Consider the following 17,527-nt stretch of genomic DNA (forward strand, 5'->3'; position numbering starts at 1 on the left):
CCTTGTAATTCCCTAAAATCCTCCTTCTGCTCATGTTTCTCACACAGGCAGGTAGGGAGGAAGGTGCCGAATCATCCCTGTGTGGATGCTGCGTACCACACAGGTCCCCACCGATGGCATTGGGGTATTCCATCCTCTTCTGCCTCCTTCTTCCCCCTGCAAGCAGGATGAGGCCTGGCCTTCAATCTTCCACAGTCAGTTGGATTTTGCCATGTCCTTCCCATCCCCAGAACATGGGGTTTTCCCCCCATTTCCCCCAGCACAGGCTGGGAGCCTGCTTCCTCCACGGTAGCCGCTCCGGATGAGGTTGCACATTGCTGAGCCTTTTCCCTGTGCGTGCCTGTTGCTGGGACAATTACACTAAAATCACACCACCTGCAAGTGGTTACTTAGAATAATAAATAAGTGATAGATTATCAAATAAAGCGTTGGCTTCAGATGAGGTCATCCCAGCCCTGTGTCGTGGGTCTCAGAGGGTTTGCAGCCTGCTTTCCATGGGCTAAATAGCTCTTGTATCAGTCAATAAAAAAACTTGTCGAGATTAAAGAATCAATTAGGTATTAGCCAAAGGGGCAGAAAGCGTAACCCAAACATGCTGATAAAATCCAGTGGGTGATTATGGGAATGGTTCTCATTTCATTTTACTTTGGAAAGGAATAATTGCTCGTTATAGAGCATGGAGCGAGCCGCACTGGATCCTTTTCCAGGTTTATAGAAGAGGAAATCCCAGTGTTTGGCTGGTGAACACACTTTAGGGCTGAATAGATATTTTCTGATCCTTACTTTGAGGAGCATCATTTTATCCTTGTAAAAGTGGCCTTGTAAAAGGGGAGCTTGGTTGATTTTTTGGTGGAGCTTTGTCCCACAACTTGTCCCATTCCGGTGCACATGTCCAGGATAAGGAGTGATGCTCGCAGGAGAGGCAAGAGGGGTGAGGCCGAGCATCGGCTCATGGGTATTCAGCTTGTCACGCAACCTTTGATTAACCAAGTAAAATCTGATCAGCTGAGAAAGCATTTAGGCATATATAAATATATGTGTGTGTATAGATATATATATATATATGTATTAGAGGTTTTTTCCCCATATTTACCATATGGCCTTTCATTTTCCAGGAACACACATCTGCACCACCAGCCCCGGCCTGGGCTGGCAGCTCGCAGTCAGGAATCAGGCTGTGCAATGTCACCTTCAGCTAATTCATGTGAACATTTATTAAGTGTTAGTCTAGTGCAAAGCCTTGGCTCATGTTGGGCCCAAAGTGGGGAATACCCACTGCAGGATGGCTCTTTGGGAAGGAGCAACTGAGGCATCCCACCCGGCACTGCAGATGCTATGGGCATGTGCTCTGGAAACGCAGGGGATGAGCAGCAGGATGGGTCACTCTGGTTTTACCTGTGTGTTTCTGCAGAATGGGGCGTTCTCCAGATTGTTTTCCAGGGAGGAAAGTTCAAATGAATTACTGCTTTTCTTCCCTCCTCATGTTAAGATGAAATGGTTGGTTTATAAGGGGAAAAAAGCGTGGATTGTATTGTTTCCTTTGTAAGTCTTCCAATACCTAAAGGGGCTGAAAGAAACCTGCAGAGGAGTTTTTGACAAGGGGCTGTAGGAACAGGACAAGGGCAAAGGGCTTTAAACTGACAGAGGGGAGACTGAGAGTAGATATTAGAAAGACATTCTTTACTATGAGGGTGCTGGGGCCCTGGCACAGGGTGCCCGGAGAAGCTGTGGCTGCCCCATCCCTGGCAGTGCTCAAGGCCAGGTTGGACACAGGGGCTTGGAGCAAGCTGCTCCAGTGGAAGGGGTCCCTGCCCGTGGCAGGGGTTGGAGCTGGAGGAGCTTTAAGGTCCCTTCCAACACAAACCATTCCATTATTCTATGATTTGTGCCTGGAGCTCTTCCTGAAGGGGAAGCAGGATGCTTTCAGTTGGACTTTTAAGTCATTTCGACCCCACAAGAAGCTGGAGCAATTCTTCTGGCCGGATCCCACTGCCTGTACTTCCTCCTGACAGATTCCCAGCTGCCTGGCCCTGCCTGGATACTTCTATATCCTTCACAAAGCATTATTTTTATGGTGTGCATATAGAGCACACATACTAAGTGCATCACTGCTGGCTGGCAGCACCTCTTAGCTGGGAATGAGCTGTTTACTACTCCATGCCCTCGCCTTGCAGCTCCTCATGTACATGCATGGCTGGCTGAGACAGGGAATTTGTTTTTCCCCTTAGATGTCTTTGTTTTCCCTTCTCACAGGTGATCTACCACCAGGCCATGCCGTGCTGCAGGCAGATTACCTTGTGTGGGTTGGTTTGAGGAATGTTGGAGAGTTTATCCCAGTGTTTGTTCCCTGATGCAGGCAGGCTGGGCAGAGAGGCACCACGGCTGAGGCATTGCCTGACCTCTGTTTTTCCATGGAAAAATGGAATAAAAAGCAGAAGCCCAAGGGCTAGCTGTCCTATTGGTGTAAAAGCTCTTGTATAAGGTAATTTTCCCAGCTAGTGATGGATGGCTGGAGCGTCGGGAAGGGAGGAATCCCTCCAGGCGGCTGTGGCGAGGAGTTGGGTTTCAAGTGTAGGGATAAAGAGCCCAATCCTCGCTCGGGGGCTCTGTGCTGCTAATCCTGGTTGATTCTCTGTCTAGCCCAGCCACACACTCTCTCCTAAGCTTCAGTTCATTAACAAGGTCCAGGGTAAAAGACACCTCAGCAGCAGCTGTCTGCTGCAGGGTTCTTGGTGCTGGCTCAGCCACATCCTCCTCCAGCCCACAGGAGCAAACTTCATCCTCCCAGAGCGGCTCTGGGTCCATGGGGTTTGGCCCTTTTGGGATTGTTTCAGCTGAGGCCCATGATGTGTCCCTGCTGCTTGTCAACTCGGATAAGAGCTGCTTTTAAGACAGTGGTGACAAATGGGAGGGATGGGAGATAGATCCATGCAGTGGACTCTGGCAGCAATGTAAGACACAATGGCTCTTGCACTGGGGGCCTTAAACCTCCCAGTGCAGCACAAACAACCCCTGGGGTGCCGCCCTGGCAGGGTGCATTGAATTGGCAAATTAATCTTTGTCTCCTACACCAAATCTGAGAGCCCTGAAGTGAAGGAAAGTGGATTCTAAGTGGGGAAGTAGCATCTCTGCACTCCAGGTTATAGGTCCAGTTTGTTCCCAATGAAGTGTTGAAAGAGGCAAATTCCTTGTATAGAAAATAACAGTAATTAGTCGTGATTTATTGTTAATAATATTGAGAGTGCTGAGGTAATAAGGCAGATAAATATACTTTGGAAACAAAAGGCCAATCTATAAGGCTAAGTAGAACTGTTCTTATCTCCTGGAATAAAGTACCTTTTACCCATGCTAAGAAGGTTTTGCTGAGCTGTCAACAGATTCAAAGGTGACTGAATTTACATGATTTCAGTCTCTGAGATGGTCTTGTCTGTTCCCAGACAGTGTGGAGATGCTGCCCGTACCTACAGTGGTTGTAGCACTTGCATACAAAGGCTATAGCAGCCGCATCCAGCCCTGCCTGCAAGGGAACGCAGCACAGCTGAGCTTTGCCCCTTGAGCAGAACCCAGAGGCCAGGAGCTAACATCAGAAGAGTCAGAAGCTGAGTCAGAAGACAAGGATGAGAGGCTGTGCTTCTCCCTGTCTCCGGGAATTTGGGAATGACAGCACCACACAGAAACCCTTGCCCCGAGACCCCTTTGCATCTTCCCAAAGCCGGAGCCTGCTGCGCAAGGCTGGACGTGCCGGTCACAGGGCAAGCTCCGGGTCGGCTCCTTGTGACATCCCTGCATCCCTTCCCGCTCCCTCCTGCTCTCTAATTAATTGCATTTCCCGTCCCTTTGTGAGCAGGGAGCGGGCAGCTGTGATGGAGCAGCCATCTGCAGCGCCCACCCCGGGAAACAGCCTCGCAGCTGCGCGCGCCTGGTACCGGCGGTACCCGGACGAGGTCATTCATCACCAGGAGCCCGGGCAAGGAAGCTTGGCAGGGAAAAGGGAGGATGGCAACCACAGGAGGCAAACCTTAAATATACTCTGCCACAGCGGGTGTTGTATCCGCAGCCTCAAAGCTGTTTTGCTCTTGCTGTTACAGAAGGATGGGATGCATCCCTTGTGTCCCGTGTGGATGGAGCGGCCCCAATACGCCCCCATCGAGCCTGTCAGAGGGAAGAATGAGCCATGCCCCAAGGCCAGCTCTGCCCCAAGAGCTGGGAATGGGATATGGCAAGGGCATCCCTTCTCAAGAAGCATGGCAACGGGGGATGAGTGTTTAAATCAGCAATGCAGCACATTGGGTTATGTTGGGTGGTGATGGAGGGTGCCTTTCTGGTGCCCTCATGGAGGCCTTTCCTTCCCATCTTTCCCTGCTCCGTAGACTCATCTATGCTAATGGGAAATAAGAGGAAGGAGCAAAATGTGTGACTTGAGCCCTACAGGTACTTATGGGCCTCTGACTCTGCTGGTTCTGGTTCTGTGAAATGCTGCTGAAGGCTCTGACCCACTTTCCCCGTTGTCTCCCCTGCAGCAGCTGAAGGTCCCCGTCATGGATGGCCTTGGAGCGAGGACACAGCGATGGGGAGCTCATGTTTGCCACCCGCATCCTGCTCCAGCTTCCCCGTTATCACAGACAGTGATGCCCGTAACAGGCTCTTGTGCCTCTAGTCTCTCGCCCTCCCAGTTCACCAAGAAGAGAGTGGGCACCAGGAGCTGATGAGGAACAGGAGGCGACCACCCCAGAACCCTATCCGCAGGACCCTGAACACAGATGCCACCACCAAACCCATCACTGGACACAGCTTTGCTCCTACAAGTTGGGATGCAGTCACCTTCGCGGCAGAAAGAGGTAAGAGCCAGGGGAGCACAGCACGGCCTCAGGCGGGCACAGGGGATGGGGGTGCCCATGTGGAGCAACACGACTCGGTCCAACGATGTGCATCCAAACTGTTTTTCCCTGCGGGATGCCCTGTCTTTCCTGTTTACTTGTTATGCTGGAAATAGAACAATAAATAATTTATCGCCGATCGGTTGGCGCACGTCCGACCCGTCAGTGAAGTTGATTTTAACTGGCCAAGTGTCAGGGCAAAAGGCCAGGAACGCTGTGCTAGGGAACAGTCAACACCACAATTAGAAGATTAACACCTTGTTTAGTGGTCAGATACTGTCAAGTGGTAAAAGATTGCTCCGGTTCGTCTCTATAGAGCATCGCTCACAAATTACCTTATTAAGCAGGATCCTGCTCGCGGTCGGCTCCCTGCACCTGTGTCCTCAGATATTCCCATTCATGGTGGAGAGGAGGCCGGGGCTGCGCAGCTGCGGGAGCATTATTCCCTCTCCCCATATTTGCATCTCAATGAGGCCCTGATTAATATTTAAAGAGCCAGCTGCCCCAGCCACCTAGGGAAGAGAAAAAGCTCTGTGAGGTTCCTATTTATTTCATTTATTTTTTTCTTAGGGATAACACTCACTGCCCTTTATCAAGTATCCTTCATTTTTACACACACACCCCTCCCCTATTCTTTTATCTGCAAGGAAAAAAAATGCCAGGGAAAAAATATGAAACGCCATTAAGGAGTTATCAGTGAGGGAGTTGTGCTGCTCTCAATGCTCCTCAGTCCTTTTGTGCCATAGTTGCAGCTGCATCAAGCAGGTTTTTAGGGGCAGGAGCCCAATGCCGGCGCCGATGGGCGCCCATGGGAACGGTGTCAGTGAGCCCAAGGCCTGGGAAACGGGCAGGGATGGGGCTGCCTCTCTGTTACGGGATGCATTTCCATGCTTCCAGTATCCCCAGGCTCCTGTCCTGGAGCCATGGCTGGTGGTCATGTCCCTGTGGTCCTGGGTGGGGAGAGGATGCTGCGGCGTTGCAGGATGCTGATGGTCACACATTGGTTAATGAAGAGAAGCAAGACACAAAGTCATGGCAGGAGGGGACCAATCAATTGAAATGCCATCGAAAACCTAAGAATTGGTGTTTTCTGTGCCTCCCCAGCACTATAAATCACCAGGAGGTTTTGTTTCCAGGCTTAGAAAGTTGTCATTTTAATAGACCCTTCTCTTGCCATTCTCTTTTGCATTGAGCATTTGTCAATAATCCTCCAACAGCGGCAGCTTTGTTATCCCAACTAATTGGAGTCAAGTAGGGCCAAGAGAAGAGATCGTTCCCGACCGAGCCCTGGGAAAAAAGCAAAGGGATTTTAATTTTCAATAAACTATGCAGATAAGGAGAAATGAGCAGTGGGGAAGGGGGTCTGGAGGCTGCCTGGATAATGGTGCTGCTCAGACAATAGCAGCTTGAGTTGGCTTAAGGGGACTCGAGTGGGTCGCTGGCAATGCAGCAGCTAAGTGGGATGGGGGTACATGGATCTGGCCCCCCCCACCTGCACTGTTGAGGATGTTAATGGGTGTTTCTTGGGTGCATGGAGGTGAGTGAGGTGTTTATGTGACCCTTTGTGCCTCGCTGCAGCTGCCGGGGAAATATTTCAGGTCACGCTTTGTTCTTTTCATATATAAATGAGGGAAATTGGGGCATCTCTTCACAGTGGGGATGGGATCACTGCGGGACGGAGGAGTGGACCCAAACTCTCTCTGCCTGTGCCACTGTCCCAGCCTGAGCCCTGCAGTGACCACTGGCTGCTGTGGATGCGGCTGCATCCCTGGGGGACAGGGATGCCCCATCCCTGGCAGTGTTCAAGGCCAGGTTGGACACAGGGGCTTGAAGCAACCTGTTCTAGTGGAAGTTGTCCCTGCCCATGGCAGGGGGACGAGCTTTATGGTCCCTCCCAACCCAAATCATTTTGTGGCTCTGTGATTCTGGCCAGGGCAGGCACAAGTGTTCTACCACACTCCCCTGCCCATTGCTGTGTTTTGACCCTGCTCATGGCAGATGGTCTCTTCAGCTGGTGCAGCCTCCAGAGAGGAACCAGACAGTTGGGAGGAGAAATAGAAATCCCTCCAGCTTCAGTGGATGCACAGAGGCTTGGCTGGATTTGCCTCTCCTGGTGCTGCTGCTGGATGCACTTGGAGTGAGGGCAGTTGCGTGGAAGGACGCAGTTCGCAAAGGGGTTTTCAAAGTGATGGGATAAAATATTTCCCTGCTGCACTGTAGCCCTTACACTGGAATTTACCCAGGGCTGGAGGTGGGATCCAGCCTATTCCCAGCTCCATTGGCAGAGGACCAGGGGCTGGAGGGGACCATGATCCAGGCTTCCCAGGGCAGTGCTGGGGTCACCATCCTTGGAAGTGTTCACACACCGTGTAGATGAGGCCCTCAGTGCCATGGGTTAGTGGTGGCCTTGGCAGTGCTGGGGTAAAGGTTGGACTTGATGAGCTTAAAGGGCTTTCCCAGCCTGGTTGTTTCCATGATTCCAGGCAGGGACTGGGTGTCAGCACAGGGCAAACACCCCATGTGCTGCTCTCAGGGTGTCAATGCCAGCTCCACAGAAGCAGCACCCTGCAGAACAGCTCTGTCCTGCCTTTCCCAGCAAGTCCGAGCCCCTTTTTGGAGGACTCTGCACAACCAGAGCCTCCCCTCAGCCGTGCCCCATCCGACCTCGATGGGCACAGAGGGGATGGAGCCATAGGAAGCTGTGGAGCTGCAGGATGCTTCCCGAGGGGAGGATGGAGCTGGCCCCCAGGCCAGCCCCTTACAGAGATAAGAGCCCTGTGGGGAGGGGACAGCTGAGCTGTCACCTGTTGGGGCTCAGACACTGCAGCTGTGCCCAGGCTGCTTTGAACCCACTGGATTAGGCAGAGGAGAGTGCCCCTCACGCACTTGTGCTCCGCATGCCAATGCCTTCCTTCTCCTCCTCCTCCCTGTGCTCTGCTGGCCATGCGGCCGCAGCCTCCTCAACCCAATGTCTCCATTCAGCATCTTCCACGCCAGCTCCTCGCTCCTCACTGCTGTCCTGGGACAGCCCCAGGGGTGGCAAAGGCCCCTTTGGGTGCTGGGGTTGGAGCCCCGTGAGCTGGTGGCTGCTGTCCCTGCAGAACACTGGGTGGGAGCAGCGGGGATCTGCTCTTGAATGGACCGGGTGCAGCGGTGATGGAGGAGGGAGGAAGTGAGGCCAAAAGCATCTTCAGTGTTTAGGAGACTGTGTTCAGATTTGCTGAGTTTTATTCTTCTTATCCAAACCAGACAAAATAGGAATTCCCAGAGAAAAATAACCAACAATATTTTCAACTTTGGGAGAGCAGAATCTGGATGTGGACGCAGCCCAATGCCCAACTGCACAGAGGTTTTCCACTCATGTTCCCTACTTCCCACCATTGCCCTCCCAGGAGGTGAGCTGGAGTGGTGGGACTGCATTAGCAGGTGAGTGACAACCCCAGGTCTGCAAATGTCCCCTGTGTGAGGTGATCGGGGTGGGTTCCTCTGCTGTTGCTTCCAGTTGGGGTGCATTGAGTCCCCCAGTTTGGGTTCTGAAATTCAAACCCATGGAGACAGACAGGCCTGTTCCATGGTTTGCAAGCAGCACCCAAACTGTCCCTATGCCCTCACCAAACTCAGCACCACAGCAGGACCAAGGTTTGGTCCATGGGGGGTGTGTTTCTTAGAGTGCAGGATTTACCCTCGGCTTTAAAAGCAGTGAGGGAACGGTTTGGGTCTGTTTGGGGGTTTTTAAAGCTTTCTTCCTAGCACTGTACTTTTTAAATCACCCAGTTCCACTGTCTGTTCCCCACGCTCATGCTTTTGGTCTATTTAAGAGCAGAAGTGTAACATTAAGATGATTTATAGCAATCTCTGGAGTGGGAGGGCAGAGACTTGGCTGGTTTTCCCCTTTTCCTCAGGTGAAAGCAAACCTCGAATGTTAACTCACGAGACATTACACCGCCCACCCCGTCACTCCTTGATTTACAGGCTCCAATTTACGACTTAAACATTATTATTCCACTCACATAGATTTGTTCCCTTGGCCGTTTTAGTGCTTGTGAAAGGTGAGGGGTTTGACAGCTCCTGGAAACAAAAGCCTTTAATATCTCCCTGAGCGAGGCTCTCCCAGGCAAGAAGAGAGATGCCAGGAGGGCTTTTTCCTCCCTGCTCCAGATATTAGTCACTGCAGGCCCGTCTTAAGCAAACAGAGCAGAAAGTTTGCTTGAGATAAGCCAGGACTAATTAGCAAAGTCCGTTCTTGGTGCCTGGAGAATCCCTTGGGATTATCCTCCTTGGAATGTGAGGCTGGCTGTAGAGGATGCCCATCACCCCCCTGCCATTTTCAGACCTTCCCAAATCCTTTTGGACACCTTTAGGCTTCTTGGTGGGGACATGGGGGGACTCGGACTGTGCTCTGTGTGGCATTGGGATTATTTTTAATCCCTTTGCTGAAGTATCTCCCCCTTTCTCCATCCCCCCCTAAATGACACCAACGTTTTGGGCCTAAACTAAACTGGCAGCATGTCTTTAAAATATGACATGCATGAAATACCAGGGAGCAAGAAATCTCCTCTTTAAAGCATATGTCGCGCAGTGGCTTGGAGAGCTGGGGGATTAAAACCTTCGTGGAGCTTGGGAAACGATGCCAGAGCCCCTGCTGCACTTCATTAAAGCACATTTTTGACGCAGCTTGCCTTATTCAATAACAATTTAGCTGACCAAGAACTGAATGCAAAGGGACAGGCAGCGGTGCAGCGGGCTCCTGCCTTTGCCTTTCCAGCATTTTTTCACCTCAATTTGCCATCTGCTGCCCCAGTGGTTGGGAGGGGACCTGGGTTGTGTGTGAACCCCCAGAATGAGGTGGTGTCGGACTCAGGCTGGGCTGAATGCTGAGGCTCCCCCCATATCTCCCCGTCAGCTTCTCTGCTCGATCCACAGCCAGAGGCCCCCAAAATGAGTCCTTAAGTCCTAAAAGCTTGCTCTGGTCATGCTTGGATGGGGTGAGCATTTGGATTTCTCTCCATCCCTGCCTTTTGGGGTGTAACCTTGATGCCCATGGTCGTGGCGAAGCCCAAACAGCTTCAAAGCAGGAGTCCACAGAGTGGATGAGGCTTTGGCACCACGGTCAGCATTGGTGATGCTGGGGTGGCTTCTGGTTTTGTTGGCCATGAAAAGGAAATGTGTATTTTTAGGTGGTTTGAATGGCAAAGTGAAAGGAAGAAATTCCTATTTTGAGGAAAAATGGTGTTTTTCTGTTGGAAAACGTGCTTAGAAGGGGAAGGAGCAAGAATGACTTGGTCTGCCTCTTCCCCCTGGAGGGACTGCAGATGGTCCTGTCGTAAATCTGTCACTAAGGTCATTTCATGGAGCAGGAACCCCACAGTCCAGGAATGATGTTAGGGACACGGGAAGCTCCAGCAGCTCTGGATATACTTGTGTTTGGTATTTCCAAACCCCTTGAAGGCAGTATTCCACATTATGGGAAGTTCACTGGGAGAAAGGAGCCAATTTCAGCCTGGAAGGGCACGGAACAGCCGCTCAGATGGTATCTAATTGTTTTCATCCCCTTCCTCCACCCGCTCCTAAAGTCGGGGGGATTTTTCTTCCCACAAATTGGCTCAAAAAGGAAAAGAATTGATCCCAGGTTGGGATTTTTGTATTTCAAGTATTTGGGGTGTGTTTCTCTTTAGCACAGAGGGAACGTTTCAGCCGAGGGCCTGGCTCTATTTAAGATTCCCAACTCCCAAGTGTTTTAAAGCCAGCATGACCAGGCAGGGTGGCAGGAGGCACCATGCAGTGGAGGGACAAGGTTTTGGGGAGCATTCCCAGTCCTTCTCCTTTGCCTGAATCCATATGGGGCTAACCTGCCTTAGTGTGCATGCTTTTTTGGGTGCAGAGGCCCTTCTGTATCCCTAGTCCATGGGTAGACCAGGTGCCCCACTTTGTGCACCCACTTCTTTCAAGGTGGATACAGGGAACTCAAGGGAGTACATCAAGGGCTGTTAAACACAGAGAGGTCTTCTTCAGCTTCGGGTATCTCTGACCATGTCTATTCCCTCCAGATGCTCCAGTGGTATCCATCCACTGAGTACCAGACACTGGGCTAGAGGGATGGTTGGGATCCATCCAGGTCCTTCGATCCTCCTTCACCTACCCACCCCATGCACCACATCTCTTGGCCATAGCCCTCCTTGTGCCAGGCAAGCTGAGGAGCAGGACAGAGCTATGGAGTCACACGAAGACAAGATGATGCTCCTGAGGTCAAGCAAGAGCAGGAGAGCTCCCAGAGGAGCCAAGCAGCCTGGTCCAAATATGGATCCACCACATACGTCTCCTCCAGGAGCAGCCAGCCAGTGTTCCCACAATGGTGTCACGCTTCCTTGAATAACCAAGGCGTTCATACAAACAAAACAAAGAAACCTTCGGTCTCTCTGGAGACAGGTCCCAAACAGAGAGCCCGGCCAGGCCAGCGATGGGGCTGGATGCAGTGAATCACTGCAACCAGCTGGAGTTGAAGCAATTTGGGTCAAATATTCACCCTGGCATCACGCCATCGACTGCTCCTGCGTTCCACTTGTTGTACCTCAGCTCAGGAGTTGCTTTGCTGCTGCTTTTAGTTATTGGTAAAGTCGTTGGGGTTGGAGGTGGGTACCTGCTTATGGACTTCCCTAAGGGATGTGCTGTGTTGGGTTTATTCCTCTTTATTATGTCAGTTTTGTTCCTGGCTAATTTTTATTGCAGCTGAACACGAAGGACTGCAAGAATAGCATTAGCAAAGAACTTTACTGAGCTATTAATGCTCCCCATGGGTGCAGAGTGGAGTTAGACACTCAGCAAGTGTATAAACAGCTCCATAAAACATGCCTGGGGTATCCCAGCGCTGAGGGGCTGTGGGGAGACCGGTCCACCTCCGTGCACCAGTGAGGGCTCGGTGCAGATTCAGCTTAGCAAGGCTGGGCCCTAGGGACCTTCCTCCAGGATTACATCAGTAGCATGAGGATGCTGAGTGTACTGTCTGGGAATCCAGAAGATGAGGGGGTTTTTACTTGGAGATTATGTATATGACAAAATATGTTCTTCTGACTCTTGGGCTGCCTGCAACAAGGGGTGTGCTGCAAAAGTGGTGTTGCCTGGTTTTCCAGTACCTGGGAATTGGCAGCTCTGTGGGCTGAGGCAACCACAGGGCTGGGTTCTTCCCATCTCTGCTTCGTTTGGTACCTGGTACCATTGCCAGAGCAGGGAGGTGTGTGTGTCTTCTGCAGAATGGGGACAAAACCACCCTGCTCAGGTTCTCTGGGCTCTGCTGCACCAGGGATATGCCAGGGATCCCATGGCTGTGGCAGGGGATGGGATGCAATGGGGATGCTTGGCCAGCATTACACACGTGGGTACCACTGTGAGGATGCTCTGAACAGGGCTGGCTTTATCCATGTTGTCTGTTTCTCCTTAGCACTGCTCATGCTGTTTGGGTGATGCTTTAAGCAGCTGTGGGATGCAGCTTTGTATGGCAATAAACCCTGGTGTTTCCAAGCATTCCTGACAGGGGGTTGTATCCTTAAAGAGAGTGAGGTGGGAAAAGGAGCAGGGGAATGCACTTAGGATCCCTGCTGAGGCCGTGAGGGCGCACAGAGGAGAAGGAAGGCAGAGCAGCACTTTGGCAATCAACTCTACATGGGCTCTTGTGTGCAGGAACAAGAATGGGGCCAGGAGCTTTCCTTATGGGGGACAAGTTGCTGTGAACAAGTGTTTGCTGGCAGGCTGGGGGCAGGCAAAGAGGATCCGGTTCCTCAATTGGAGACTAGCTGGAAAATGGAGGTTTGCCCCGGGGCAGCTGGGGATTAGCCTTGGGGATGTGTGGAAGGAGGTGAAACATGGGGCTTCCTTCGGTCAGGATCACAGGGACATAGTTGAGCACCAGCCAATGCATCGCACAGGCCAGCGCTCCACAGACAGACTCCACCTCCCGAAACAACCGCATTGCATCGGGCTTGGCAGCGCTGCTCCCGCTGGCAGCCCCTTCCAAACAGGCTCAACACTGAGCTCATGCCGAGGAGCCGGAATAACCTCTTGTCCCAGGAGGGCTCCGGAGGACAGAGCAGGACTCACATCGTTTTGGTGTTGGTATTGGGTCTGTCCCGCAGGTGCAGCATCCTCTGGAGCACCCAGACGGGTAGGAGAAGGGGAATTGAGCTGAGCATCACCCTCACCACTGGGTGCAGAGTTTAAGGAGACTCCAGGTCTCTTAGTGTCTTTCAGCACCTTTCTGGACGGAGGAGGGAAACTGGGACATTTCCTTGTCCCCATTCCCAACCCGGCTTTGGTGCCCGTCAAGCCCATCCAGGCCTTTTGGCTGCCAGTGAGGGATGCTCAGAGGGCCTGGTTCTTCCAACCAGCATCAATGGCCAGCTGAGCCTGGGGCGTGCTGAGGAGTGAAGCTTCTTTAAAAGGCCCTAAAAAAGCTCCCAAAAAGCCCCCAAAATTCCAACATTTCAGCAAGAAACTGGAATTTTAGTGTGGGGAAAAAACCCAAATTGAAATATCAGTGGGGATCTTCAGTAAATCATTGAGATCCCGCATCCTCCCCAAGCACAGAGGAGCCTGGAGGTGCTCCAGAACTGCAGTTTTAACCAAAAGAAGCTAAAAGAAACAAACAAAAACCCGACAAACCCACACTTGGCTGTGTTTGCATCGTCCCCTTCCCCCTCCTATTTGATCGTCTCTGTCTTGTACAAGCCTGGTAGAGGCAGATAACTGAGGATTCGACCCATCCTTTCAAAGTAGCCTCGAGGAAGAAAGCAGCCTTTGTAAAGGGGTTTCTGAAGTTCTCTGTTCTGGGAAGGTTGGAAATAGCACAAAAACATCCTTTCTCACTATATTGTGTCGCTTCCAGCTCTGAGCTCCACCACGACCCAGATGTTTAGATGCTGATGCTGTAAAGGAAAATAGGAGCCAGGGCGAGAAAGCCAGGGGAGGGGGATGCTGTGTAAAATTTGCTTCTAGAAACTGCGCTGCTTCGGGTACAGCATCTCTCATGGCAAAGCAGGGAAGAGAATTGGAGAAGGAGACTCAGATATTATGGATTAATATCTTAATTTAGTTGGTTTAGAGATGACTTAGCCCAGCTGCACATCTCCATATGGGCAACCGTATAGTTCAGCTTTAAGACAGTATGTATGTTCAGCCTCAAATGCATTCAGGGTTTGGTACTATTAAGCATCTTTTCCTACCTTTTGATCCAGTTCTCCCTTTTTTGCAGCATTTCTCCCAAGTTTTCCCAACTTTGGGACAACGATTGGTGTGAGTTCATCGGTCTGCTTTTAAAATTATCTTTATGCAGGAGGAGGAGAGACCTCCTTAGGCGGACGTGTGGAATAACTCTGTCATTACCTAATTGATTGGACAAGGAAAGTTAAGTGTGAAACTCTTCTTTATTGTCCGTATCCTCTCTCCAATTATCCCATCTCAGCAAGAACACCTCCCAGTGTCTGCTCCATGGTCCCTCTATAATAGTTGTGCCTCAGCAAGCACTGCTCCAGATGTCCAGACTGCTAATCCAGCCCTTCCAGAGGGGTCTCAGCTGGAGCGCAGCAAAGTCCACATTGATGTGAGGAGGGGGTGACCCCCCACCTCTCCCAGCCCAGCACTGGTGTCCATCCAGCTACTGGGACATGTGTCCAGCTGGATTTTATGTTGGAGAGAAGGGTCTGAGTGCACCCAGATGTTGATGGCAAGGGGGAAGCTGCAGCATCACTGTCCCCTTGTCCTGCAGTGCTGGGCAGAGGGGCATTAGTGGGGATCACAGCACCATCTCCCACCCATCCTGAACCCGCTGCTGCCAGAGCACAGGTTGTCCTGGCCAAACCCTGGAGCAGGAGATGGGAGCTGAGCTCGGCCCTGCTCTGGCAGGCAGAGGAGCGAGACGAGCTGCTCCGGCGCTGACTTTTCAGAGCCTGAGCCCTGGCTCTCACCACGCGCCTGGCTGTGGGCTCATCCTGGCTGCGGAGGGGAGAGGGGACGCTTCCATCCTGCGCTCTCCTGCCTATCCGAGGGGTTAGGGCTTTACAAACAAAGCCTGCAAAGGTTCTGCTGCTGGAGCGACGAGGCTGATTCACCGTCTGCAGAGGCAGGCGGCCACGGAGCAGCAAAACATATGGGCTGCAGGGTGGGAGGAGGAGCTGCATTCCCTGCTCATCCACAGACCCCCGGAATAGGGCATACGTGTGGGATGACCTGCACAGGGAGCCTGCACATCCCTGCCCTGTGGTCAGCCTTTGGCTCAGAGCTTGTCCGTGGTGCACGAGTGGTGGTTATTGCTTTGCATGGGTTGTGGGTCAGTCTTGCTTCCCAGCTCCTCCACATGCTGCTTATGGTGGAGACTTAGATATCCCGGAAGGGACACCCCACCACCACCACCATGGGCTTGCATGGGGCTGCGCTTATGCTTGTGTCTGCTCCAGGTCACAGTCCCAGAGGGGTGATCATGGACCCGCATCCCTGCTCCCACCCTCCCTTTATCCCTGCTCGTGCCTAATTCAATTTGCTTCTCCCTGAACAGTTCCCCATAGCTTGCCCATTAACAAATGGACTTGGCTGGAGGCCTGGCTGACCATTTGCACACCACCCCTGCCAGCCGGGCACCCGCGAGCCGCGCCGGCGCTGCCAGCATCCCGCATCCCGCTATCGGCACACAGCCGAGCGCTGCCAAATCCCAGCGGCGCTGGTGCCAACTCGGAGAGAAAGGGGTGAGGGAGCTGCACACAAAGAGTGGTTTATAGCCCGGCCGGGCACCTGACACGGGGAGGAGGGAGGGCTGGGACGTGCTCAGCTCTGCTAATCCCCAGTTTGAGTTTAATGTTTTTTCTCTATATTTTAATCAAAAGCACAGCAACAGCTGGGGCTGAGGCTTTCCAGGAGATGAACTCATGAACAACTGTTCAAAATAACTTTATTCGTGCTGCTATTAGATCAGTCCACTGGGGAGCAACCAGTTCTTTTGCATTACTCAAGGCAGATAAGGCTGGGGCAGAGCCGAAAACCGCGCGCCGCAAGGCATAAAGGGCACCTCGTGGCTTGGGCATGTTGTCTGGGCTGCTCCATGCACCCATGGGAGCCCCCAGCACCCATCCAAGCTCCCTGCATGGTGCCGAGGGATCATGCTGGGGGAAGCAGAGCAGGTTGGGGGTGATCGCATGGGGATCTGCAGGTGTGCAGGCACTTGTGTGCTGTGGGCAGGCAGCTCTGTGCCATTCCTGCCTAAAACCCAATTAACAGGGATGCTGCAGAGCTATTTGTCTGCCTGAGGTTGGCAGCATCAGCACAGGGGAACATGAAGGGTTCATGGAGCAGGACAGGGCATTCGCCCTGTTCCCATCCCACACGTCAAGTCTTCAAGCACCTTCGGCTGAGGAACATTCCTGCTTTCCAGCATGACATCAAGCGAACCTGAGTGTGGGATCCGTTAGCCAGCAGGATAATGTCCCCAGGGAAAGAAAGGTGGAAGCTAAACCACTCAAAACTGGGCTGCAGGGAACAGGCTGCACTGGCCAGGAGACAGACTGCATGATCTAATAGGTCTTTTCCATTCCTCGCTCCTGTGATTCAAGAAGTCTTGTCACTGGGGATGTGTTAAAAATAGGCTGGATGAAACAGAAGACGGTGGATGCAGGGATCAGTCCTGCCTTGGCTGGGAGGCAGGTTGGTCTAACAGGACTTTTCCATCACGTTGTTCCATGATTAACCGAGACAAGAAAAGAAGAAAGGAAATTGATAAACACAATAGCAATTCCATCCAGGGCTTTGCCTTAGTCAGGTTATTAGAGCCCTGACATCATGTCTTGAAAAGAAGACTGGAAAGAAAGCTCTAGTAGATAGTATCTGCTCGCTGGGGATGGAGAGGGGCACCCATCCTCTTTGGTGGTCCCCTACCCTTAAAGCTGTTTCTCCTGTTTCTGCAGGGTCTCAAACAGGAGCACGTAGCTTCCAAGGACACCTCACACCTTCTTCCTCAGCCCTTCCTGCTGAAATCACACCCCTCCTGAAACAAAGCATCTTCCGAAGGCATCGAGGCGGTTGGGAAGTTTAACTCCTGCCAGGTGGCTTCATCAGAACAAACCGTGGGGAGTTTGGGTTTGGCTTCAGCTGGCGGGGTGCAGTCTCCGCACAGCCGTGGTCTCTCAATGGATGCTCCACATTAGATCAGGTCCTTACCCACACTCTGAGCTCTTCCGGGAGACCTGGGATTCAGACCAGGCTAAGCTACAGCTATTCCCAGCGGCCCCACGCTCCAGAGGTGCAGCTCAGGTAAGGCAGGATGTCTACCTGATGGAAATCAGGATTTTCTCTGTCCCTTTGGCATGTATAGCCACTGTTGTGGAATGGTGTGAAAGGCAGGAGTGAGGTCGCTCAGAAACATCTCCTGGCCTATGGACCCCTCTCCAGCCCTCGCCAACAGTGCCAGGAGCTCAGAAGTCACTGTTTTGAGGAAGCAACTGGAATATTCTCCTTGTTTTTCCCCTAAATGATCTCCACTGATGGAAGGTCTCAGTCTGGAACTTACTTGACTCCAGTCACTAGAGCTGCTGCTACTGGGCATTTCGCAGGAGTCCGCACGGCCTTTTATCTGTTCCTCTACAAATAGGTGGGATGTAAAACCCAAATCCCGACCA

At 52.1% G+C, this 17,527-nt stretch overlaps 1 protein-coding gene across 1 annotated transcript in view; it reads left to right on the top strand.

Moving 5' to 3' along the window:
- LMF1 (lipase maturation factor 1) overlaps positions 1 to 17,527 on the top strand; it is a 225,792-nt gene that overhangs the window by 192,544 nt on the left and 15,721 nt on the right. Inside the window, exons 16-18 of the mRNA XM_065684805.1 lie at positions 4,521 to 4,838; positions 8,127 to 8,303; positions 16,817 to 17,162. The gene's annotated coding sequence lies outside the window, so the exon portion shown is untranslated. The remainder of the gene's footprint in view (positions 1 to 4,520; positions 4,839 to 8,126; positions 8,304 to 16,816; positions 17,163 to 17,527) is intronic.

This window comes from Lathamus discolor, chromosome 6, assembly GCF_037157495.1.
Source record: "Lathamus discolor isolate bLatDis1 chromosome 6, bLatDis1.hap1, whole genome shotgun sequence".
In the NCBI taxonomy this organism is placed as follows: Eukaryota; Metazoa; Chordata; class Aves; order Psittaciformes; family Psittacidae; genus Lathamus; species Lathamus discolor.